At 42.8% G+C, this 27600-nt stretch overlaps 1 protein-coding gene across 11 annotated transcripts in view; it reads right to left on the reverse strand.

Moving 5' to 3' along the window:
• PPFIBP1 (PPFIA binding protein 1) overlaps nucleotides 1–27600 on the reverse strand; it is a 172197-nt gene that overhangs the window by 137402 nt on the left and 7195 nt on the right. For 10 of the 11 annotated variants that reach the window (XM_029953385.1, XM_029953384.1, XM_029953383.1 and 7 more), the window contains exon 2: nucleotides 20137–20216. The exons of the other annotated variant lie outside the window; for it this stretch is intronic. The gene's annotated coding sequence lies outside the window, so the exon portion shown is untranslated. The remainder of the gene's footprint in view (nucleotides 1–20136; nucleotides 20217–27600) is intronic. 11 annotated transcript variants of the gene reach the window in all.

The following is a 27600-nucleotide window of genomic DNA, read 5'->3' on the forward strand; positions in this document are numbered from 1 at the left end:
AGGAGGAATAAACAACTTTGCCATCTCCTGGTCTATGTGTCCTCTCTAGAGAATGTCAACTTGGTCCAATGACATTTATTTCTCGTGTAGAGAAACAGTAGGGTGTGTTCCTTACTGGTGCTGTGTGCGTGCATAGGAATTTCACCATTTAATTTTCCTGTCTGGAAGGAAAGGAGCTTATAATTATGCTGTGAGGTATGACTATAATTAGGTTTCAAATACCATAGGTATCCCCATGATCCAATTTTAAAATCACAGAGAGTTCTGGTACTGTATTACTGGGTTGGCTTTTTTTTCCCCCCCTTGAACCATCACAATCCTCAAACCTCAGGAATCATGAAAAAACCTTATCTCTGAAAAAGTGTTTTTAATTAAAAAAAAAAACTAAGTTAATACAAACTGTTATTAGTATTTAGTACCAATAAGAATTTCATTCATACTTGTACATGTTAAAAATCATTATTATAGCTAAGTTATACCCCGCAAAATAGGTTAATGGCAAGTTTAGATTAATAAGCTTAACCCTATTACCTCTAGTGATGCTAATAAGATTTTACAATAACACAGCTTCCTAACTGTGAGGCCACACAGTGTACATTATACATGCTCCTTTACACTTATATTTTGCAGAAGATGAAACACATCTACAATTTATAGGTCTTATTCAGGGCTAAACAGCAGGTTTGTGTTCCTCTGTTTTTTGTGGGAGGCAGGGGAGGAGTTCATACTCAAATGTTTGTCCCCAAACACATTCAAAAATTGATTAAGATAGTTCTTGCCCTATATAAGACGGTGTGTTTGATACATAACATGTGATATTCTATATAATTGCACATATTCCCACTTTTCTATACTGCTCCCATTCTGGGAAGAAGAGAGAGAAAATAAAAATCACTCCCCATTCTTGGTTGTATGATCTGATTCCTAGAAGTGGCTCTGTTCATTTAAAAGCAGTTAGTGGTGAGGCGCCTGGGTGGCTCACTCTGTTAAGCGTCTGACCTTGGCTCAGGTCATGATCTCACGATTTGGAAGTTTGAGCCCCACATTGGGCTCTGTGCCGACAGCTCAGAGCCTGGAGCCTGCTTTGGATTCCATGTCTCCTTCTCTCTGTCCCTCCCCGACTCATTCTCATTCTCATTCTCATCTCTCTCTCTGAAAAATGGATAAACTTAAAAAATATTTTAATAAATAAATTACAGTTAAATACATATCATACAAGTCTATGAGACATAGAGAATGTAAGCATGCTAATCAAGCATTTGTAAAATATAAAATGCCTAATAATCTTATTCCAAGATATTTCAAGAGCCAATGTCCACTCAAACATACCCACTGCATTACAAAAATCCCATGAATTTATAAGTTGTACACTAATACCCAAAGTCATATGGTATGGTAAGGCCTTGTTGATTCAAAAAACTCCACAAATAAAAGGAATAGAGCTTCAAATAAAATGGGACCCCTTAAATAACCGAGTGAGCCCAGATCACTGGATTATAAGAAAACAAACAAAATTAGAGAATCTATTTGGAAATCTGTAGGAGAGAGAACTTTCCTGAGCACCTGAGCACCTGGAAATTTAAGAAGGCGGTTCACATTCCAGTAATTCCAGGCTTGTCCCCAATAAATCTGTACCACTCATTTTCATTAAACAAACACACACACACACACACACACACACACACACACACACACACACACCTATGGGGGGCATTTAGCACTTAGATAAAATGTAATACATCAACAATGTTGGAAATCCTTTGTGAACTGACCTAACAGTAAAAATAACATGAGTATAGGAGCTAATATTCAAAAGAAAAGAGCTCTTTCAGGTAGCAAATATACCATGTAAAAAATCTATATTAAGTATCATTATACAGACTTTATAGGGGCACCTGAGTGGCTCAGTCGGTTGAGCATCTGACTTCGGCTCAGGTCATGATCTCACAGTTTGTGGTTCGAGCCCCATATCGGTCTCTGTGCTGACAGCTCAGAGCCTGGAGCCTGCTTCGGATTCTGTGTGTCCCTCTCTCTCCACCCCTCCATGATCATGATCTGTCTCTATCTGTCTCTCAAAAATAAATAAATGTTAAAAAAATACAAATAAATTTACAGACTTTTTAGGTACTTGGTAACCACCTTCACATTTTTTCAGATTATTCCCTTTCCTTATATAAAAGTAAATATTAATACCATGATGTTACTCCTCAAAACTTTAGTTTGACACAAAAAAAGCTCCCCAAGAGAAGAAAACATTTTCCTTCATTAATTTAACAATGACTCAAGCTATGAGATTTCTAAAGCAGACTCCTTTCTTTTTTTCCTAAAATACATATGAAGCCAGTCACGGAGGATTATCAAATAACATGACTTGATGCAATTTCAGACTCTGAGATTAAACAAAATCCAAGCTAGTTGGCCAAGTCAGTAAACACTTGGACAAAGCTGAGTTTTGCGGAAGGTGAGAAATTGCCTAAAAGGGATCTTGGGATATTAAGGCTCTTAACCCCTCTCTTACCCCCTTCCCTCCAAATATACATGCCAGAGCAAATGTAAAATAATCACTTTGCTTAGAAATGCAGGCCTACACAGATTAATTTGTTAGCCTCCAACAATCCAACAATTCTAAGAAGTAACCAGTTTGAACTCTGAAGCAGAGAGGTTAGATGATTTATTAGTAATTCTGTAAGTCATTCTTCCAACTTGCTCTCCCCTGGTCAATGCTAGATGTTAGGGCTGTGTTTGCCTAAAAGTACCATAGAAAACGAAAACTGTTCTGAAACAAGACAAGTCTAGACAGAGTAAAAGTTTCCCATTCCTTCAATAAATGACAATTCTAATGTGAACAATATTCAAGTCTTGGGAGAAAAAAACAACAGGAGATTCCATTTTGAATTCCTAACTCCTTTAAACCTAACCTCATACAAATGTTTCACAAAATCTGTGTAACTTGTAATGCAAGCTAAGCCCACAACAGCTCATCTTGTACCAGAGTCCTGGGTGTCATCACCAGGATAGCTTCTGTGCATGATTCTGCAATAACAAATGTTACCATTGGCAAAGAATGGGAACACTGTTAAAGATTAAAGTCTCTGGCTGGCTTCTGCTCAATTCCTGAGTTCGAGACCCACATCGGGCTCTGTGCTGAGAGCTCTGAGCCTGGAGCTTGCTTCGGATTCTGTGTCTCCCTCTCTCTCTCTCTGCCCCTCCCCTGCTCACACTGTCTCTCTCTGTCTCTTAAAAATGAATAAGAGTTAAAAAAAAATTTTTTTAAGACTCACACAGTATTTCTTTCAGTATTTATGTGTTTCATTAAAACACAGAAATGAATGTTGATGCTCTTTGTCACTCCCAGATGGCCATGGGAATGTCCATATTAGCCATCTGTTGGTCAAGAAACCATATAGTTAGCCATGTAGAGAATAAAATACCTACACGGACCTTTGGTTTCTCTAGCAGAAACCAGAGTATCGACCACAACAAGATGATTCAAAACCAAAAAATACTTTATTCCAAAAGTAATACATGTATTCAGGATGCAGTTTTATTCAGGGGCTGGGTTAATTTCGAACTATTCTGTATTCATCATTCATAATTCAATGTAAGTTTCACAATTTAAATTCTAAACACTAAATGTAAGCTTAACATTGACAAATAAAATTTTTTTTCAATATACAGCCTCTTTCAACCATAAGGCTATTTTTAAGTCATTCGTAATTTTATGTAGAATGGTGTTCAAAAAGCTTAAAAGAATAAAAACACTTGGATCAGGAGACAGAGGTCAGGACAATTAACATAAAACAGGGGCTTCCCCCTCCCCAAATAATTTGAGTCAATAAAAATACAAGCTTGCCAACAGGTACAAAGCCTTAATTCTGTCTCCGCAGTGCTGTAATATAGCCAAGTGATTGTTCTCCTTAGAGAAAAGGGGAAGAGTTGGGTTAAAATATCTTTTGCCTTCAATCCTGATTTATGATTTCCTCCACAGAAAAGCACAGTTTCTGCCAAGCAGAGAAATACAAGGCTTAGCTTTCCAGTGCGGGGAGAGGAGGGCACCAGTAGCAACCTTTTTTTGCATAAAATAAGCACTTTTATGTAGCTCGCTCATGTAAAACACAAAACCCAACAAAGGCATAAGGGATCTATAGTCCTGACAGCATCTGCAAAAGAGACAAGAAAAGCCCTCTTAAGACACATTTCCAGAGCTTTTTCAGCTCTCATCAGAAACAAGCAGTTGCTGTACTCTATTACCTGTGCCACACAGAAGGGATGCCTTTCTTCCACCATTCTCTCTCTGCATAAAACTGTTTTTTATTTTTTTTATGTCTTTTATTTTTGAGAGACAGAGAGAGACAGTGCGAGCAGGGGAGCGTCAGAGAGAGAGGGAGACACAGAATCTGAAGCAGGCTCCGGGCTCTGAGCTGTCAGCACAGAGCCTGATGCGGGGCTCAAACCCATGAACCGTGAGATCATGACCTGAGCTGGAGCCAGATGCTTAACTGCCTGAGCCACCGAGGTGCCCCATAAAACAGTTTTTGAAAAGAACCTGAAGAAACCAGCTACTTTACAAAATCACAGAACTTATCAAAGTCTAAATATTTTCTGACAAATCCCCACCACCTCCCAGAAATGGCTCCACTCACTCCATACTGGAAGGGCCTGCCTTCCCTCAGTCATTTTGCCCACGGCACCCCAGCCCCCTGAGGACTGTTCTCAGGGGTCAAACAATACAGGTTCTTCTGTTTGGCAAGCTAACAAAAGTTTTAGAGTAGCAGTCCTGTCTCCTGTAACTTCCTAAGACATCAAATTCCAGTTCCTCAAAGCACTCCTAATAGGTCACAGTTTCCAGATCTCCGGTCATACTATCTCCCCACCCCAAAACTAGCAGCCTTCCAGTTTGGCAACATTCCTTAAAATGGAGTGTATGGGGTCTAGCACAAGAATTTCCAACACAGAGCACAAAGGGAATGTTCTCTCCAGGAAACTGGACACTAATTACATAAAAGCTGCTAAACGTGGTAAAGGTTAACTTTCCTTAACTCTCCATGAGCACCACATCACATTTCTGCTCAGCGACAGCCCCCAAGAAGCCTTTGCTAAACCAAGTCATCTTCATTTTTAGTTGATTTTTTTTCCTAAAGTTTATTTATTTGAGAAAGAGAGAGTGCACATGAGCACAGGAGGGGCAGAAATATAGGGAGAGAGAGTATCCCAAGCAGGCTTTGACAGCGCAGAGCCTAACGCAGGGCTCAAACTCACGAACCAGGAGATGAAATCAAGAGTCAAACGCTGGGACTGAGCCACCCTGGCAGCCCTTTAGTTGCTTTCTTATATATAAATTCACAACATAACATATAGTCCTGTGAATTAAAATAGTATCAGCTTCACTTCACCATGTCATCTCATAAGGATTATTTGTTGAACTCTGTCACCAGTGGTCTCTTCCAGCTTTGTTTCAACCACCACTGCCAATTACTGATAAAAAATGCTGAGTAAAAACTCTGTGGTGAGCACTTTGAAATACCAAATCACTTCCTCCTAACGCACATCTTTCTTTCCCAAAGAAAATACCAGCTTTCCTAAAGCAAGTATTTTTAAGAGAATGAACAGCTTCACCAGGCTGAGAAATCTGGGGAGTGGCAATATGTCAGGAAGGAATAATTAGTTTAAAACCGTTTCTGTTGGACATCTTCCAGCATAGATGTCTCTATTACAGTGGTCTTGACTATACCGGGCTATGTGTTAGCTCCAGAATGGAACAGAAGTCTTCACAGAACTGCCAGCAATGTCTACGAGTGGCCAGTTTTCAGTAATTTACCATCAATACAGCTCCAAGCACTCTCTAGCGTTAACCAGCTGGGAATGTTAAACACTCTTGGTATCAAATTTGTTGAAACACTGGCATTCCCCAAAGTCACCTTCTTGTGCCCTGTTCAATTCTAGGAACAGCAGGCTTATCCGGGCACAAGCAAGGGCTGCTTACCAACTGCCTCTTTAAGTCATTTTTTAAATAACACACATGCTTCATGGGACGCCTGGATGGCTCAGTCATTTGAGCAGTCTTGATTTTGGCTCAGGTCACTCATGATCACAGTTGGTGAGTTTGAGCCCAGGCTCTGCGCTGACAGTGTGGAGCCTGCTTGAGATTCTCTCTCTCCACACCTCCCCGCCTCAAAATAAATACATAAACATTTAAATAAATAACTCACTAAACAAAACACATAATTCAGAAACCATTCTCTAGTCATTCTATTTGAAGACCTGGAGAAGGGAAGAGAAATACTTGATTTTTGGCCACAGCCAGCTCCATCTCCCTATTCCAACAGAGGACTCCCGGAAAATGTTCTCAAAGGTATGGAGAATTACTAAGGGAATCAAATGAGGGCCAGCCGGGTGAAAGATGTGAATGGCACTCTCTGGGGCCACGCAGGCCGTGTCCCTGAGCATAAGGCCCAAAGTGACCCACATACTTTCCAAAGGACTTTATCCTTACCAGAGATAAACTCTGAAGACACAAACTGTTTTTTATTCAGCTCACAGATCACCAATTCATAGGAAGCCCATTATCCGTGGAGAGTTTGCCACATATCACGAAGGTTCCTTGTGGAGAACCCATCAAGCACCGGGGACTTTTCCAACACATCTCCTCCAGCATTTTGGTGACATCCATAGAAAGAAAGCTTTACTGAGCATGCCTAGGTTTCTGCAGACTGATCCATGACCTCAGCTCATGTAAGCAGACAGATTATCTAGCAGGGAAGCCAGCAGCCTTCATCCTCAGGAGAGTTAAGAGAACAGGAAGCCAGAAAAGGCTGGAGAAGAACACTACACAACAGGGCACAAAACAGCATTCACACAGGGCCCTGCAGGGCACAGTCTCCAACCCAGCTGGTCTGAGCGATGATAGAGGCAGCATTATTGAGGGTGAGATCAGACTTCTCAGTCACCCACTTGAGTCCTGCTCTCTTCATATCACTGGAAGTCCAAGTTCATCTTTATTGTCAATGTCCCCCAGCCCCAACTCACGGCAGCGATCAAGGCCATGCCACAGCATATTAAGTTCAGTGTTACCAGACAGCCTTCAGCCAGAGGAAAGAAGAGCCTTTTAGGCCTGTGAGACAGGGACTTGCAGGCACAAGGAGAATCCCACCTCTGGTACTGTGGGCTGAATATGAACATATTATTCCTCCCCCATCCTCAGTCCCATCTGAGCCTTACTCCCAACCTCGATGCTCCATCCCACAGCTGGGCATCTCTCAAAGCAACCCAAGCAGTCGTTTGCTGCTCCAGGCATCCCTCCAATAAGCCTATACACAGGGTCAGTGTTTCTGACCGCAGTTCGGAAGTGCTCAGCTAGACGCTCACTCTGGGGAGGACTGTCAAGGATTATCATAGCAAAAGGGCACCCTGACCCAAAACCAGCCGCAGTTCAATTCTCTCATTAACAATGGGTCTGTCTATCCAAACGATGTGGAAGGAAAATGTTCTCTGCCTTTGAAATGCAATCTGCAGGTGATCTGAATTGTGGCTCAGTCAGTTAAGCATCGAACTTCAGGTCATGACCACAGTTCACCGGCTTGAGCCCCACATTGGGCTCTGTGCTGACAGCTCATAGCCTGGATCCTGCTTCAGATTCTGTTTCTCCTTCTTTTCCCCCCACTCATTCTCTCTCTCTTTCTCAAACATAAATTAAAAAGATGAAAAAAAAATCATCTGGGGCATGTAGGTGCGCCAGTTGGTTAAGCAGCTGACTTCGGGTCAGGCCGTTATCTCACAGTTCATGGGTTCAACCCACATCAGGTTCTGTGCTGACAGCTCAGAGCCTGGATCCTGCTTTGGATTCTGTGTCTCCCTGTCTCTGTCTCTCCCCCACTCACTCACATGCTCTCTCTCTCAAAAAACTAAATAAATAAACATTGAAAATGTTTTTAATTAAAAATAAAATACACCGTCCATTTCAATTTGTTGACAACAGAAGTCAGAGACCAACAAATTCAACATTTGCCGTTAGTCAGGCACCCTGGTGAATTAGAACAAAAGCCATGTTAGGGTAAGAACTGTCTGAGTCAAAAGAATTTTAGAGACGTTCAGAAATATCCTACCCACCCCTTTGTTCTAAAGATAAAGAAACTGTGGGTCAGACACTCCTGAGAAAGCACACACACACCTGGAATGCAGTCTGCTGCTCAGCAATCAGGATTCTCTGTTCCGTAGCCTCCTTCAGCGTCTTCTCATATCTGTCTACTTATGGATCAGACTCTGTCAAAATTTATTTTTATGTTACAAAAAAAAGTCTATCCAGTTAAAAATATTCTGCTGTAGAGGTGCCTGGGTGGTTCAGTCGGTTGAGAATCCTATTCTTGATTTTGGCTCATGTCATGATCCCAGGGTCGTGGGATTGAGCCCCGTGTCACGCTCAGAGTGGAGCCTGCTTACAATATTCATTCTCTCTCTCTCTCTCTCTCTCTCTCTCTCTCTCTCTCTCTCTCTCCACCCTAAAAATAAATTTTAAAAGGATATTCTGCTTTATTTCTACATAGCAGCTTAACACAATCTTCATGTTCTTTAGCAACATGTCAACTTGAGATAAAAATCACTAACTGCATTAAAACAGTAAGGGACCAGTGAAAAGCCAAGTAGTTGAGTTGCCACAGACATTTTGGCCAGCTAGCTTGTGAACACAGATGGGGCTCTCCCATGGCCTGAGAAGGCAGAACATAACATAAAAGCTGTGAATACTCGGCTGTTCATCTCTAAGTGATTTCAGTTACACAATGTCATCACAGAGTATTTTTTTCCCTATTGTTTAGGTTTCCATGACCGTCAATGCAGCCCTCCTCCCAGGTCCCAAACAACTGTCCAGTCTACATCATTCCCTTTAAACCATGTCGGCTGCTCTTCGGAAGTGGAAAGGATGCAAGTTATAAATAAAGCCAGCTCCTTCTAGGAAATGCCAGGTTTAGAAAGCTGGTACTAGCAGGGGTCCATAACCTAAAGTGACCACAATTACTTTTAGCCTCATAGCACCAGGGATGGAGAGACAGGCATCCTCCCTCTCCAGGGAACAATCGCCTGCTTTGGGACTTCCTCCAGACTGCAGGCCCGGGTGACATGCTCCTAGAGGAAAATGAGCAGCCTCCTATCAGATCATATTCTGCTGGAACCTTAACCAGATCTGTCATGATTACAAATGAACTTGTACTCGTAAGCACCAGGTTACAGAATTTACTTTTAGAACTAGCCATGTGACCTTTCTGTGTGTCAGTTTTCTCATTTGGGTGGCAATAAGAGTTAACTATCTTGAGGCACCTGGGTGGCTCAGTTGGTTGGGTGTCCAACTTCAGCTCAGGTCATCATCTCACAGTTCATGGGTTCAAGCCCCACATCAGGCTCTTTGCTATCAGCATGGAGTCTGCTTTGGATCCTCTGTCCCCTTACTTCTCTCGCTGGTTTTCTCTCTCTCTCTCACACACACAATAAATAAACTTAAAAAAAAAAAAAAAAGAGTACCCATCTCAGTAGTCTTGTTTGTGAAAAAGACAACGTAACAGTATCTACCTCAGAGTAATTGTGAGGAGTCCAATGCTCTCATGCATTAGAGCACATACAAGCACGGCCCCATCAGAAGTAGTCCTTAAACCCCAACTAGTACTACTGCTGCCCTTTCTAGTCCTAACACATTCGCTGTCCTCATGTCTGTCCTTGTTTTATTTCCATCGACCAGATCGACAGCAAGTTCTTGTGTGTGAAGGGAGGGGAAATAAACAACATAAGCTTTGAAAGATGCAAGAAAGATCAAGAATGAGCAACCAGGTTCTTCTATTTACTACATTTCATTACTTAAAAAGGTTTTTTTTTTTTTCACGTTCCAACACTGCTGAAACTGGAATGTGTCTTACATTCAGTGAATGTGGGGATTATCTCTGATCTTGAGCAAGTTATTTCATCTCTGTGAGTGGTAATATCACCTTGCTGTCTCAGTGTTGTAGGAAGGCACAGAGACATAACCATGCAAACCCCGAACACACGGCAGGCAACCCTGGTGTACCACTTCATTCTGCACCCTTCTAGGCCCAGTGTCTTGTGTACAAAAGATGCTTAGGAGGTAAATGAATAGTTACATATATTTAACAGAGCACCCATTATCCATGGAGATTTAAAAACAGTGCCCAGACCCATTCCAAGTCAATGTGTGTGAAGTCCCTGCTGGAGCAGCCCCTAGAAAACATCAAGGGGCTGAAGTATAGGAACTCTCAGGATGGGCAGTGTGCGGACATCCAGAGCCCTTGGCAAGGACCTGCAGCTGCTTGAACAATCCACCAGAGCCTTGGTTGTGTCTAATTCCCCACAGCGATCAAGCTCAAGGTTAGTGTGAGGATGGGCCAGAGAGTGTAGGAAGGTGCCTTTTACAAATCTTGTAACAACTCCTAGCATGTAACAACAGTTTTAAGCCATTATACTTCATTATGCTCCGCTAAACCCTTCACGATAACCCCATGAAATGCAACTAGCTTCCTCCACTTTCCTGCTTTCTGAGGCCCAGAGTTCAAGTCACACCTTAGTAAGAGGTAGAAGTCTGTGTGGTTCCAAAGCTATGTCCTTTCTCTCAGGGAGGTTATACAACGTAAGCTGGAGAAGGTAGCAAGACGCCCCACACTTTGAGGTCGTGCCTTCAAAACAGCCAAATAGCATCCTCCCCAGACTGGCGTCAGACCCTCCCTCTCCAGGTGAATGGAGGCATAAGCTGGTGGACAGGTGGGGCAGGTCCCCGGGAAGTGGGTTTTCAAGTCCCTTGGTGCTGCTCAGTCCTCAGACTCCTGCCAGCCCTAACAGGCTATGTTTTCTGTTTGATCTGCTTCCATTTCTCTTTTTCCTGACCTATTTCCCACAGCTGCAGGGAACACCCTCCAGATCACTTCTGGTTTTCCCTTTTTTTGATAGAAACTTCCTCCATCTTCCTCTTTGTTTAAATTCTGGTTCTTCAAAGTTTCCCTCCCACTAACAGTTATTTCTCCCTACACAGTACCACACTTCTTGGCAAAGAAACTCTTCTTATTCATCCTTTGCAGAAGTGAGTCACAACAAAAAGTCATAGTTGGAGATTCCCGTCTGAACTTTCCAGAATGCCAATGCACATGTGTAAGCATGTTAAAAAGACAGAAAAAGCCAGAGAAAGACACAGACCACATTATTACTTGCCTTGCCTGCTCCTTGCACTGTCTGAGCACCCGAGGCTCTAGGGGCCACACTGAGAAAGACCATCCAAGTGGAGAGTTCAAGACAACACAGTGCACATGTTCGACAGACTCACCTCAGCCCTCCCTGTGCAGCAGAGTCACTCTGCTATGTTAATTTCCTTCTCATCTGAGGAAACCTTGAAAGTTTATTTTATGCTGTCTCCCATTTCCAGGCAATACAATAAACTGGCTAACAGATCATCTACTTGACACGCAATCACCCAATCTCCACATCCCTCCAGGAGGTGAGATGTGTGTCTAATACAGAACCTATCACCAAGGCAGCTGGAGTGGTTCAGTTACTGAATAAGGAACACTGACCTAGTTCTCTCTCCACTACACCTGTAATAGAAACAGACAGGTTAATAAATTGTGTGACTCACATTATGGAGCTCCTGAGTGGCAAGGCAAAGGATACAAGGGTTACATAGGAGCTGACAGGGACTTGCTGGGAAGTGAAGTTTACTGGTCAGAACATACACCTTTGCTCTGTGCCAGCCCCAGACCATCAGCCTCTGGGCCTCCTAGCATATTCAAATGACTGAGATGATAGGCCAGCAGATCCCACAGCCTCCTTCCCTCACTAGAAGGTAAAAAATGATGAAGAACCGTGTTCACTTTTGCAGATATGACTTAATCTGAGGTTGGAAATGATGCAGGACTTTACCCTTGCTTACCCATCCCACTGACACCACAAACCATGCCAGACAGTTGCAAATACTTGCGGAGTACAACTGGCTTTTGGAAATGCCAGAAAAATTCACTTTTTCAAAGCCTATTAACTTACCCTTTGGCAATAGAACTCCTAAATTATCATCCTCAAACACATTAACATGCCCTATCAGGTGACCAGAACTTAGACAGAAGCTATACTCCCCCATTTTTCCCCTCCATCCACAGGACCCCTGGAAAGTTCCAGGTTTGATGGCTGTGTGCCTTAACCAGCTTGCCTGACATTTGTAGTGATGACCCACCAATTCTATAAATTCAACCTGACTTAAATGTCCCAGAGACAAATTCATTTATATACACATATGGTTAATATTCTAAACATGCAGTAATTCAGAGTTGAGAAAAATTACTCAATTACTGGTCAGCCATTTCACACATACAGAAGCTGGCCCCCCCCCCCCCCCCCCCCCCCCCCCCCCCCCCCCCCCCCCCCCCCCCCCCCCCCCGCTATACCATCATCAGGTGTAAAGAATCTCAAAAATTTCTGAAAGGCTAGAGATCCGTTGATTTATCATTAACAAAAAGAGTATGACCTCTTCCTTCAGTTTTGCTACGGGACCCAAGCTTTCTAACTTTGCAAATAAAGAGACTTACCATATATGCTGAGATTTTGGTGTTCTCTATTACTGTTTGTTTGTTTGTTTGTTTGTTTAAAGGGTTAGATTCGTTGGGACAGAGGAGTGGACACTGGTGTGCTCCACTCAAACCTCATTTTTAAAACTTTATTTATTTTGAGAGAGACAGAGACAGAGCAAGTGGTGGGAGAGGGCATAGAGAAAGGGTGAGAGCATCCCAAGCAGGCTCCGCGCCGCTAGCACAGAGCCCAACACAGAGCTCAAACTCATGAAACTGTGAGATCATGACCTGAGCAGAAACCAAGAGTCAAATGCTTAACCGACTGAGCCACTCGGGCTCCCCACTCCCCGAGCCTAATTTTTAGGTCCAGTTGCACCCCTCCCCGGCTGCCGACAGCTCACAGGGAAGGTCCCAGCCAGCTGCAAGACACTGCCTCACTCAAGGTTAAGCCAGAAGGGGTGGCCAGCTGCCAGCAATGGGCTGATTCAGGGATACACAGGTACAGCTCCTTGCCTCCACTGGGCCATTCCAACTGGAGAGCTCCCCTTAAGGGCAGATAGGGCCTCCGTTACAACCGCATTGCTGGTCAGCTTCTCTTCCACCAAATCCCACTGCGTTTTCCTTACCCCTAAAATCCCTCAGCGCCTGACTCTTGGGCTCAGCATGCTTCCAGTATACCTCATCGAAGACAGGCTGTTTTCCAAGTGCAGCAAGTTATTTTTTAAATTGCACTGAGGAAGTTACAGGTCCTAGAAATGTTCCATTATGATATGCTCTCGGAGGTCCAATGAAGGCTGAAAACAATCTTTGAAAAATATGTGACTTGGTTGAATAATTACAGACATTTTGATTACCAATCCCGATCACATTCTGAACACCAAACCAATGCAGTCAACAAGGACAGAAGTTAAATAATGCCCAGAAGCACCACGGGTTCACAGATAAAGAAGGTGAGACACTGCCAAGCTAGTGACTTGCACATCACAACATCATGTGGCACTGAAAACTGACAGGAGAGCCCGGGATGCCAGGTCCGATGTTTGCAACCTTAGCCCATGGAGTATGCCCCTCCCCACATAACGCATACGTGCTTCCTAGCCTCAAATCCTAGGAAATCATTCTAAAGCTATTTAAACAGAACAGTTCTACATGTAAGCATGACATTAAGTCCTAAGTACTTTATCCCCAGTATTTCAAACTTTTAATAACAGAGAACAACTCTTAGAGCTGACAGATTAGTGATGACTTTGTAGTATTTACTGCATCCCAAAGAAGGCAGATGGCAGACAGTCCTGAGCAAGAATCAAGAGCTACTGCCACAGTGTTGCCCAGGAGGCAGTATCACGTTCCAGAAAGCCCTGAGGAAGTATCTACCAGTCATTCAGGTCCTTGCCCAGTACAGGGTCTGGGATGGCATTAGGGATGTCACAAAAGTAGAAGTCAGAGCAAAAGCAGGTACCTGCACAGTGTCTGTATCTTATCACCAAAGGTTTGGGTTCAGAAGGTCAAAAATGTAGATAATGTACTCCATATGAAAATCTCAACTTAAAACCACACACCTGCTTCATGTTTTATAGCTTTTTACACATGGTCTCATTTGACCCTCACAGCTCTCCCTGTAAGGGCAGGGTTGGGATTATTACCTCACTTTTATGACTAAGTGCCTTACTCAGGATCACACATCTGATCGATGTTGGAATCAGATTGCCAGATGCTTGGTTCAAGATCCCTTCCTATAAAATCCACCCATTTGTAATTTTTCTGTATGTTTCTCCAGGACTGTGTGCAAAGCCCCAGACTGTCTCCCTCCTCCATCAGCCTTTCTGGCTCCCACCTTCATAACTACAGATCTCTTTGATGGGAACAAGCATTATCAGTAGCAGGGGGCCCTCAACAGGGCCACAAACCACCCTCTGAGATCTCTCTTTCTCAACTACTTGACACAATGCAGACACTCTGATGGCACCACAACTTCCAAAGTCCAGCTGACAAGAGGCTGAGGAGGTCAAGTTGTATAACCACAAGGGTTCCGTATCTCTGACTAACCTGGTTCATGTCAGTGGAATACACAAGAGGGGCTGAAAGAGAAGTAAAGGCTATTTATAAGGCTCACCAATTTCTCAGACACAGTCCTTGTTTTTAGGAAAGTCTTCCACCCTGGTCAGTAGGATTTGCTACGGTCATTTGAGACACTTGGTGGATTTTATTCTTGCCAAGTTGGCATTCTGTTTCTGCAGTGCAAAAATGCTTGTACTGAAGAGATCAGATAGGGATTTTCAGTTTTTAGGAACAGAAGCAAGCGTCTCTCTGCCTCAGGTGGATGCATTACAGCTTGTGGGAGTGCTAATGAGAGCTAATTACTCTATTTACTCCATAAGCCAGCCAGCCAGCAACAAGGAATGCCTGGTAAAACTCACTGGGTTCTCAGGCTTTGTTTCATAGGGCTGGTGCCAAAACGATCTGGCTGAAGAGATGGGCTCAGGGCTGCCCAACTGGATTGTTATCTGGCGATCACAAAGCACAGTCTTTAGTCCTTTGTACCCTGTTAATTAATAGTCACATCAGCACCAATTTTATTCTTCCAGACTTAATCTACTCTCCACCATTATCAACACTCCCGCCTCTGCCCCCAAACGTCCTCTCTGGCTACAAATTAAGATATCAAACATTAGGCCTGGAATTTTAGGAACACAACTGCCTACTGACCATTAACATAGAGCGTAGCATTTTACAACGTCCTACCCTCACTTTTCAATAGTTCTGAGATTTGGCCAACAGTGCACTCACTTTGATCCTTGAACTCTAGACATAGGAGGGAACTTAGAAATCAAGTAAATTTCACTTAATCATTGATACTTAACTGTATCCATGTGTTATGTAAAGCATATACATATGGCATAAATTATATAAAAATGCAACTAATTTATGACTAATTTACGTAACATACAAATTACATTAAAAAGAGGCTTTCTCATCCTTGTCTCTCCATTCCTACCATGGGGGATCAGAGGAATGGAAAAAACACAGGACAACGATTTAAATTTCCCAGAATAAGAACAAGAAGGTTAGTTATTAACCCGCTAAGGCCCCAGCCACATTAACCTTTCCCCTTTCCAATACTGAGAGGGTATATTGTTGAAAATGCAACTGTGGCTTCAGAAAAAAAATAAATTAGAGCCAAGAAACACTTTAAAGTAGATTGCCAAAGGGCATTATCTTTAACTTCATAGAAATGAGGCTGCTTTGGATTATAATACAACTCTAAGCTAACCTTTTATAATTACTTGGCTCCATTTATTAAAATGAAAAAGTATGAATAAACATACAATAGAAGTTAACTGGCAAGACAATCCTCATGTTGAAACTCTTTAGGCAGAAATAATTTAATAATATTAGTGGAGGCTTTTTTAGTGGATGACAAAATCTAACATAATGACCAATCAAATCCAACTTGTTTTATATATGATCTGAAAAATGAAATTTAATTAACAACTGGTGTCCTGAGTTATTTAGCAACTTTCTCTTTTCTCATGATTTTCTACAACTTTCTTTTTAAGACTACTTTGTTACCTGAATGTTTACAATACAGGGGGCAAGTAACAACTCCATGAAAGGTGCCAAAAATCTCAACTATGTGTAAAGTAATGACTGGGTGATGGCCCTTCCAAACACGGTCCATGCTTTTTACATAAACATGTAGACAAAACATGTTTTGTTTTGGCTGGGAGTACAGGCCTAAGCTGGAGATTCATCACACAGTTCTAGCAGAACTCACAAGAGGCAGGTGACATCCACAACAGAGAAGAACATCTACTCAACAGGAAAATAAGCAGGCCAGGTAAGCAAATGTTGCTTGCACTGAAATATAAATAATATTTACTAAAATTTCACAAGTCTGCCAGTTATTCTGAAATGTTGTTAACAAAAAAGAACAGTAGCATTTTGAGCTTTGAGACCAGGAAGCAATCATTGCCGAGCTCCCACAATGAGTGAGCCAAGTACTGTGCGAGGTGACTTGTATACATTATCTCAATTTAATCTTTCTCATATCCCTGCAAGGTAGACATTGCTGTTTCCACTTACTGACAAGGAAACCAAGGCTCAGGCTAGGCAAGTAGCAAAGTCACAATATTAAGACATGACTCTCTTGGGATTCCATCCAAGACATGCCTGATTCCAAAACCTAAAGCTGCTGCTATCTGCTGCCCAATAGCACCATGAAGAAATCACAACCAGAAATTATAGTGACAGAACTGTTTCAGAAGCACTGAGGATCAGCTCTGCAGTCAGAAGCTCTAGATTTTAATTATGCTTCTATTGAGTGGTGGTTTCCTCCAAATTAATGGAGATGAAAACAGTATTTAACCTCATAAGGTTGAGGTGAGAAGCATATAAAAAAGACATAGTGAAAGCGCTGTGCAAAAGAAGCAAGCACTATTTGTTATGATTACTTTCTTCTTTTTAAATTTGTTTTTAACTTTTATTTATTTTTGAGACAGAGAGTCAGAGAGTGAGGACCATAGAGAGAGGGAGACACAGAATCCAAAGCAGACTCCAGGCTCAGAGCCCGACGTGGGGCTTGAACCCATGGACCACAAGATCATGATCTAGCCGAAGTTGGATGCTCAACTGACTGAGCCACCCGGGTGCCCCGATTACTTTCCTCTTCAGGCTTCTGCTGGTGAACTGCACCTGGGGAGCCCCTCACAGGGCAGGGAGTTACCTTGATGAAGCTGAGCAACAAACACAGAGCCTGAGCCAAAAAGAATGAAACTTAAGGGGTAAGGAATGGAGGGGACTTGGCCAGTCTGTGCTCAGTATACCTTCTCAGGCACTAGACAAACACAGTAATGGTTGTAGGCCAGCTCTGTGCCAGGCACAGCCACGGTTTGCTGGGCCAGCTGCGCCATGCTCAGCCAGGTGACAATCTGTGGAAGCCCCTGCCTTCAGGAAAGCTCACTTGCACTCTGCGGGAAAGGAAATGAAAACAAAACCAAACAAGCCATGGCCCAACATGAGCCTCAACCTTTCTCATCAACTTTCCCCACTCAAGCATACCCACCCTCACACAGAAATGTGGAGGTTTTCCACGGCACACAACGGGTGCCCATATTAGACCAAGCTCTTGGAGCCCATTTATCCTCATTAAGAAACTCTACAGTGGAAACAGAATTCTAAAACACTGACAGCTCAGTGTAATGACATCCAGAAAGAAAAGGGTTCATTTCTGTATAGGCAAAGGAAGGTTAAAGATGGCGAAAAAGAAAATCAAGATTTGACTACATAAAAATTTTATATTTCTGTATGACTAAAACAAAATTGAAAGACAAACCAAATAGAAAATTAGAGAAAAAAAGTCAAAATATTTGTCATAACAATGAGAGAAGGTAAGTAAGGGTTAAGTGAAACATGCAATTTATGGCAAACAAGAAAAATACTAATTCCCAATAATAAATAATATGGTGGGTGGGCAAAGTTCAAAAAGTTTAACAGGAAATACAGTCAACAGTCATATAAACATGTTTGATCTCATAACATCAAATAGAAAAGAAAAACGAAAATCTTTCCTCCTAGAAAATTGCCAAATATTAATTGCACTGTTCCGCTAATGGTGGCAAAACTTAGAACAAGTTTTTTTGGCAACCAATAGCAGTATCAACCAAGATACTCATATGCATGCACATCCTTTGATTCTACTTCTGGTCATCTACGACAAAGATAAAAATGACCTGGGGTCACTGGGGTGACTGAGTGAGTTAAGCATCCAACTTCAGCTCAGGTCATGATCTCATGGTTCGTGAGTTTGAGCCCCACTTGGGGCTCTGCACGGATGCCCAGAACCTGGAGCCTGCTTCAGATTCTGTGTCTCCCTCTCTCTCAAAAATAAACAGAGATAAAAAAAATTTCTAAAAAGGATAATATTTACAGTTACTTTTGTAGGGTGGGGAAGGGCAAATAAAGGGAGACGCAAATCACATACTCAAAATATTTCAAATACGGGAAAAAATATAAAGAATAAAAATGTGAAGAAACACAGCAACTACAGTGGTACCTTCGTATGGTAGGATAACCAATGATTTTTTTTTTAACTGTGTCTTTACGGTTGTTCTATACTACTCAAATCTTCCGTAAGGTGCATATTATTTTTATAATTGCAAAAGATTTAAATAACCATCTCCCCTGCAAATCCACAACAAACAATTGGTGGAAATCCAACAACCCTCCGAACCACTCCCACCAATACCCAAACACTGCGCACTGGGCAGGTAAGGCAGTAAACACAAGGAAGAGAAGCTTTGTTTTAAATCAATGGCTAGAAAAACACGAGGCTTCTTGATGTGAGAAGAAAAACTTTTCACATCCCGCTTGCCAAAACATATTTTGGAAATCCATTAACCAGTACATTTTCCACCAGACAGAGGACTTAAACCCACACACCAAAATTAGCTCCATGGAACAAACTAGTTAAGCGAGCAGGAAGTTTACCAGGAACACCCTAAAAATTAACAATTGTTTTTACAGCTCCGATAAATGCGGCCAGCTCATGTTAGTACACAGTGTAACACAAACATTCTCCAGTTGAGTCTCTCAACAGGAGAGCATGACACCCTTACAACAAAGGTTTTCCTTGGCAAGAATCACAGATGCCGCTGACAGGGAGCCTGGGGATTCACCCTCCTCAAAGCTGATTTTACAGGCTTGAGACGGCATTCATGACCTGGCTTCATCTTCACAAACCTACAAGGCAGGGTTTCTCACCTGCGGCACTGCCTGTCGGTGTGAGCCTGTAATTCCTGGTCATGTCCCTGTGTGGAAGGGTGGTCACCGGCATCCCTGGACTCTAGTCACCGGACATCAGTCCTCCCTCCATCCCCAGCTGTAACATGAGAAATGTTTCCTGACTCCTACGGGGCAAAATCGCCCCAGCTGAAAACCAGTGGTACAAACGATAAGCTTTTATTGCCCCCATTTTCCAAATGAGGAAAGAGACACAGACAACAGACACAGCGAGGCCCATCTAACTTCAAAGCCCAAGATCCAAAACTCTAACCTTGTATTTGTGCACAGGTCAGAGGCATACCTTCCAGAATAACTGATACACACCCATCTTTCCGACTTGGTCTCCTTTGCATCCACCCCGTGCAGCCTCGCCTAGGCCTTGGTGCTTACTGGCTGAGTAAACCATTTCTCTCGTCATGAAAACATTTATTGACGACAACAGATAAAGCCTGGCAACAAAGGCACCATCACGGCCTTCGACAAGTATACAGTCTATCTGAAGAAATAAGACACAGGGCAAGGATAAGCTATCTGGACTGTCAGTTTTAGAGAAAACCGTTTCCTCAGCTGTCACATGGAGACAATGCTAGTGCTGCCTTCCTAATTCACTGAGACAGTGCGAATAAAGCTCCTTTCCCAAAGCACAGTCTCAAAAAACAACTAGATACCAAATGCCTGGCAATAAGTAGGCACAGGCATTGGACGAATTAGAGCGTCTCAAAATCACCGGGCTGGAATGGACCCTCAAAAACAACCTGCACACACCACCCACTTGGTGCTCCCGCATTTAAAAATCCAAAAATGTAATTACCTGTTTCCAGCAGAGTGTGAGGGTTGAACTCTCACGGAGGCTCTTGGCAACAAAAGTTTCCTGAACTATCTCAGTTGGGCCTGGAGGAAAGAGAAAGAAGGGTTCAAGCAAACAGAAGAGCAATAGGCGAGGCAGGAAAGGGGGGGTGGACTTGAAGCACTCTTGAGGGGCAGAAATGGGGTCTCAGCCCAGCAGCACAGGGGAAGACAAGCTTGGAGAAAGAGGTCCAGACCCAAGAAGTCACAAGGTGACCAGTGGTGACGCTGACCAGGTGACACCTAAAAACATTTCTCCTACGGGCACCTGAGTGGCTCAGTAGTGGGTCAGTTAAGTGTCTGACTTCAGCTCAGGTCATGATCTCACAGTTTGTGAGTTGGAGCCCCAAGTCAGGCTCTGTGCGGACGGCTCAGAGCCCGGAGCCTGTTTCGGAGTCTGTGTCTCCCTCTCTCTGTTCCTCCCCTACTCATGCTGTCTCTCTCTCAAAAAACAAATAAAAACATTAAAAAAAATTTTTTAAAGAAACATTTCTCCTAAAAAGTAAACAAGGACTGCTATAAAGCATACATTCAACTTCCATTATGAAGGTAGAGAACTTAATTTCTCACACTAAGAGATTCAGCTTTCTCTGAGAACAACAGATAGATGCTTGTTTTAAATTTACATTAAGTAAGAGTGGTGATTTTGCCAGAATAAAGAGTCAATCTGCCCTAAAAGTAAATCCAAACGTCTTCCTTCCCAAATCCACAGGTCCTCCTGTTCTCTGAGGGCCAAGAGCCCAGAGCAGCCAGATTGCCTGCTTTTAAAATCTGCATTTCAAATAGGTAAAATCTCCCAAACTTTAAGTAGTGGCTTAAATTTCTTTAAATACTGTGTAGGTCAAACCAAACCTGTCTCCTTGCAGTCTCAGCTGGAGGACCAGCAGTCTTGCCATTAAAACTTCTTGCCAAGCTCAAGGGAGGTCAAGTGGAGCAGGCAGGGTGGCCTCAGACCAAAGGTTGATTTTGAAGATCCGTCCGGCAAGGAGAATACAGGAAAAAACGAGCTGCAGGGTTTGTAGAGGCCTCTGAGGCAAACAGGCTCGCACAGTGGAATGTAGGAAGGGCCCCCAGCCCACCAGGCAACCCACCTCTGTTCTGCCTCAGGTGGATTCTTTCACTGCCCACACCGCCAGCTTCCACACGACCCACATTCAGAGGCCTTCATCCAATCGGGAGACACCTCTCATTTAGACACCCAGGGTCTACATCAGAGCTGACAGGGATGTAAATCAACGCAATGGCAGAAGCAATGGAGAGGGATTCAAAAAATGTGTGAAAGGCAAAATTACCAGTGATGATAGCAAGGAGAGGGTCCCTAGGATACCAGACACAAACCTGACCAATTGCAAACTTTGATCATGAAGGTGAGTCTTCAAGACCAGACACAAATAGGCTTAAGAGTATGCTCTTTCACTTCTGAGAACAGAGCGTAGTCACACAGGACCCTATGCTCAGAAAGGCTCCACGCTTGGTTTAATGCTCTGCTGTCATCATCTTGAGATTCTTTTTTTTCTTCAACTTTTTTTTAATGTTTATTCATTTTTTTTAAATGTTTTATTTATTTTATTATAGTGAGAGACAGAGCATGAGAGGGGGAGGGGCAGAGAGAGAAGGAGACACAGAACCGGAAGCAGGCTCCAGGCCCTGGGCTAGCTGTCAGCACAGAGCCTGATGCGGGGCTAGAACCCACGAACGTGAGATCTGACCTGAGCCGAAGCCGGAGGCTTAACCGACTGAGCCACCCAGGTGCCCCTAATGTTTATTCATTTTTAAGAGACAGAGTACAAGCGGGGGAGGGGCACAGTGAGAAGGAGACACAGAATCTGAAGCAGGTCCAGGATCTGAACTGTCAGCACAGAGCCTGATGCAGGGCTGGAACTTTGAGATTATGACCTTAACGGAAGTCAGATGCTTAACCGACTCAACCACCCAGGCACCCCTTGAGATTCTTAATTTAACTCTGAACTTGTTTTATAAGTGAGGTCTGATGGGGCAACAGAGCATTCATGTGAGCAGAGGAGATCTCGTTTAATATGTGTGGCCGCCATTTTTACAGTGTTTGCAATGCGTCAAGAGCACAGAATTTCTATAGATTCATGATGCATGGGAGATTAGCAAGACTAGCTCAAGGTGGCTGTGTTACAAATACAACCAAGTGAGCAGGTGGGTGAGTGCTGATATCTCCCAGGAGCCACGCTTTCCATTCAAAGGAATCACAACTTGCTTTGCACACAGAAACAAAGCAATGTCTTTCTAAGAAATACAAACAACCAAAGAATCCTATCATATCCTCTTACTCCTATTACTTCCCAGTATTAGCCAACCACATCCATTGAAAATAACAGCATAGAAGGAAAAGGAGAGAGGGCAACCCGTGGTTCTTTTTCCTTTCAGTCCTTCCTTAAAGCCAACGTTTCCTTCTGTAAGACAAAGCCTGACAGAATGCATGTATCAAGAAGTGAAATAAAAAAGTAGTGAGTTAAGGGGTGCTTGGGTGGCTCAGTCGGTTAAGCATCCGACTCTTGGTTTCCACGTAGGTCATGATCTCACAGTTTATTAGATCGAGATCCAGTTCAAGCCTTGCATCCAGTTCTGTGCTGAGAGCACAGAGGTTGCCTGTGACTTTCTCTCTCTCTCTCTCTCTCTCTCTCTCTAAGTAAATAAATAAACTTAAAAAAAGAAGTAGTGAGTTAGTTTTGAACAGTGTTTTCACGTTCTGGTAAGACAATACATGTATGCATGTACAATTACAAAGTATTGGTGTGTGATTTCAGTAATTCTGCAGATGTGTCAAATGCTCTTAAATTTTTTTTGTTAATGTTTATTCCTGAGAGAGAGAGAGAGAGAGAGAGAGAGAGAGAGAAAAAGCATGAGCGGGGGAGGGGCAGAGAGGGAGGCAGAATTCAAAGCAGGCTCCAGGCTCTGAGCTGTCAACTCAGAGCCCGACACAGGGCTTGAACTCACGAGCCATGAGATCTGAGCCAAAGTTGGATGCTTAACCAACTGAGTTACCCCGGTGCCCCTCAGATGCTCTTATATTTACATTTAACAGTGGCTGTACCACATAAGCAGTAAAAATCATGCTAAAATTTTTAATTTTTCTTCACTTAGAATATTATATAGCAAGCATGAGGACAAGTCAAGAAAGAAGATACAGAAGAAAAGGAAAAGCTTTTAATGTTAGTACCTTTAACATTGGGGGAGGTTCCTGCTTTTTGAATGAGGGGGCCATACATTTTCATTTTACTCAGAGCTCCAAAAATTATGTGGCCAGCCCCCCTGAGAAACACTGAACTCAGGAATATCACGCCTATCTAAAATGCTACACCTACCTGGTAAGTTCCTCCTGATAGCCTTCTTGGCAAACCCCAAAAGCCCCACCGATGGACTGATGGGCATGCTGATTTTTAGTTCCATGCTCCTAATTACTGAATCACCTCAGTCCTTTCCCCCACCCCCCTCAGGTCATTCCAACAACAAATCTGCTGAGATACTGCAACCCGATGTCTTTCCAACTAAAGATCGCTCTAGAAAAAAATCAGTTAAACCGAAGACTACAGAAGACCTTCCCACAAGCAGCATCTAATGCAGAGACCTTCTACAGGGTACTTTGCCGTGCCTTGGCAGTTCAGTTTTAACCAAACTCAGGCTGTTTCTCACCACGCAGAGCACTCAGGGAAGTGGTTCTGTGAACGACTAAATCTGGTGGTCTAAAAATTCCTCCTTCAAATACAGTCAAGTTTTCCTTTGTCTCATTTCATTCTCCTCTCCTTTTTTGTAGCCACCACTTTCCACTTTCATAAATTACGTTCTTGCCTGGAGACACATCCTGACAAATGTGTCAGCTTGTATTGTTTAGATGAGACACTTTGGTCATTCTTTCAAATTTTTTCTCTGCACCAATAATCCCGAGGGCCAGCCTCTCAGGAGCCTGAGTCGTCTATGAATTTCCTTTCACTGCCTCCTATTGTACCGAAAAAACACAGACTGCCTGCGGTGAGCTTACTCAACTTTTATCTCTTCCAATCACATTTTTTTCTATTTTCCCATCCTTTCTTCCATCCCATCTGAAGAAGGTTCTTATGGAGTTCAAGGCTAACCAGCCTTTCTCCACCTGATTTTTAATCCATCTCTGTCCCCCTCCCCTAGACTTTATACTCACTGCCCCCTGGCTTTTGCTGCTTTCACACTAGCCCCTCCACCTTTGCCCGCCTCAAACCAAGCAGCACGCCTTTCCTTGTCCAACTCCTTGAAAGGCTGGGCTAATGGGCCACCTGCAGCTCATCTCCTCCCTTGTAATAGTCAGGTTTTGGCACTCTGAATTCCATCTCTACTGGGCTAATGAAAATACAGTAAAACCTTGGTTCACAAGCATAATTCATTCCGGAAACATGCTTGCAATCTAAAGCACGAGCTGTGAGCATGTGACGTTTGTCATCGCATACTACTCAAACTGCAAGGCACTGCTCGTTTATCAAATTAAAATGTATTCAAGGGACGCCTGGGTGGCTCAGTCAGTTCATGTCTGACTTCAGCTCAGGTCATGACCTTGGGGTTCATGAGTTTGAGCCCCACATCGGGTTCTGTGCTGACAGCTCAGATCCTGGAGCCTGCTTCAGATTCTGTGTCTCCCTCTATCTCTGCCCCTTCTCAGCTGATGCTCAGTCTCTGTAGTCTCAAAGTCTCTAAAAAAATGTAAAAAAAAGACATATGAAATGTTTGCTTATCTTGCAGAACACTTGCAGAATAAGTTACTTGCAATCCAAGGTTTTACCGTACACTCTCAAGTTCCAAATGACCTGGTGGCTGGACCAGAATCGTCCTTGGAACAAGTCTGTTGTGCCAGACGGCAAGGACAGTCCACTAACATTGGGTGTGCTTCCTCCCCGTGCTATCACCATCGTCCCCTTCTCTGGTGGTTCCTGCTCTACCTCCTAATAAATTTTCTTTAGGGACACCTGGGTGGCTCAGTCGGTTGAGTGTCCAGCTTCAGCTCAGGTCACAGTCTCAGAGTTTGTGGGTTCAGGCCCCGTGCTGACAGCTCAGAGCCTGGAGCCTGCTGTGGATTCTGTGTCTCCCCTTCTCTCTGCCCCTCCCCTGCTTGTGCTCTGTCTCTCTTTGTTTCTCAGTAGTGGATGGGTGTTGAAAAAAATTTAAATAAATAAATAAAACAAAAAAAATTTTTCCTTAGCCTCAGCATGCCTCAATGTCAAGAGTTCCCTGAAAGTTGTGTATTCTGCATCTTCTTTAAAATAGGTGACAGGGACAGAGGATTAAGAGGTACAAGCTTCCAGTTACAAAATAAGTAAGTCACAGAGATTAGAAGTGTACCAGAAGGAATATTGTCAATAATATTGTAATAACACTGTATGGTGACAAGTGGTAACTACATCTAGTGTGGGGAGTACTGGAGAATGTACAGAATTCTCAAATCACTATATTATGTGCCTGAAAATAACATAACTCTGTGTGTCATCTTTCAATAAAAAATTTAAATAAAAATAAGAAAACTGGGAATATTTGATATATTGTACACAGCCTAACAGCAAATAACTAAATTTTTTATTTTTTTAATGTTTTATTTATTTTTGAGAAAGTGACAGAGACAGCATGAGCAGGGGAGGGTCAGAGAGGGAGACACAGAATTGGAAGCAGGCTCCAGGCTCTGAACTAGCAGTCAGCACAGAGCCTGATGCAAGGCTCCAACCCACAAACCAGAAGATTATGACCTGAACTGAAGCCAGCCGTTCAACCCACTAAGCCACCCATGCGCCCCAATTTCGCTTTTTTTTTTTTACTTTCTCAAGTATTTTATGGTTTGTTGTGCTTCAGCAGATTACAGGTATCTCTCTAGGATTTCCAAAAATAAATCAAATGCAAGATGAACTGTCATTATTTATCCATAATAGATGACATCTTTTCTTGACATCAAAAACTTTCATGGCCTAAAAATAATTCATCAACATTTGACTCAAATAAACTTCAGCACCCATATTCAGTCATGGTTCTTTGTCCCGTATTTTCTAGTCCTTTAAAAATACTGGACTATAAAAATGAAAATAAATTAAATATATATAATGTGTAAAAAAGAAGAGTTCCCTAGAGGCTCTGTATTTGCTTCTCTTTTTATTCTACATCTCCTTCTGTAGTGAGTTCATCTACCTTTAATCATTGTGTAACAGCTCCATGGAAATAATTCATCAATCTAGGGTTTTGCCTAAACTCCAAACCTAAATTTCAAGTTCTTAACACCTTCATGTGGATACAACAACAGTTCTTAATGGCTTCTGACAATGCCAAGTCCAGAAATAAGCCAGAGGCAGTAACATGAAGTGGTTGAAGATGCTGACCCTAGAGACTGGACCTACCTGCATTTACTACTGAGTCCAACACAAACAATCTAGGGAAATTCATCTAGCCTCTCTGTGCCTCAGGCTCCTCATCTGTAACACAGGAATAACAGTGCCTTTTCTAAGGGCTGATGTAGGGATTAAATCTAAGTTAATATATGCAAAGTGCCTAAAATATGTGTGCTGTATAAGCATGAGCTATTATTCTCATTGTTTCTGTCATTCTAAAACCCTAATGAGACAGGTACTGTTACTTTACCCATTTATATAATGAGAAGACAGAGGTAGGTTATTGTGAGTCATGGTGGAATCTCAAATTGCAGGTGTTCAATTCTTTTTTTTTAATGCTTTTATTTTTTAGAGAGATAGAGACACAGAGGGTGAGCTGGGGAGGGGCAGAGAGAGAAGGAGACACAGTATCCAAAGCAGGCTCCAGGCTCTGACGCGGGGCTCAAACTCCCATACCATGAGATCATGACCTGAGCTGAAGTCGGACGCTTAACCAACTGAGCCACACAGGCACCACACCAGGTGTTCAATTCTTAATTCATCCTATTTCCCATTAAAATTCAACTTTCAATTGTATGTCTTTCTTGATTAACGGTGTTCTGCCCCTCTCCCCACCCCTCACCACTTATATGCCAGTCACATTCAACATACTATTTCCAAAGTCATCTTTGTAACATAATTCTCATAATTCTTCCCACCTTTAAAAGAATCTCATTTTAAAGCATAATCTTGTCACGCTCTTAAAAACCCTCTAAGGTCGCTAAAATGAAAAAATCAAAAGACTATAGATGCTGGCGAGGGTGTGGAGAGACAGGCACCCTCCTACACTGTTGGTGGCAATGTAAACTGGTGCAGCCACTCTGGAAAACAGTGTGGAGGTTCCTCAAAAAACTATCCATAGAACTCCCCTATGACCCAGCAATAGCACTGCTAGGGATTTACCCAAGTGATAAAGAGTGCTGAGGCATAGGAGCACATGTACCCCAATGTTCATAGCAGCACTTTCTACAATAGCCAAATCACAGAAAGAACCTAAATGTCCATCACCTGATGAATGGATCAAGAAG

Source organism: Suricata suricatta, chromosome 10, assembly GCF_006229205.1.
Source record: "Suricata suricatta isolate VVHF042 chromosome 10, meerkat_22Aug2017_6uvM2_HiC, whole genome shotgun sequence".
NCBI classification, from domain to species: domain Eukaryota; kingdom Metazoa; phylum Chordata; class Mammalia; order Carnivora; family Herpestidae; genus Suricata; species Suricata suricatta.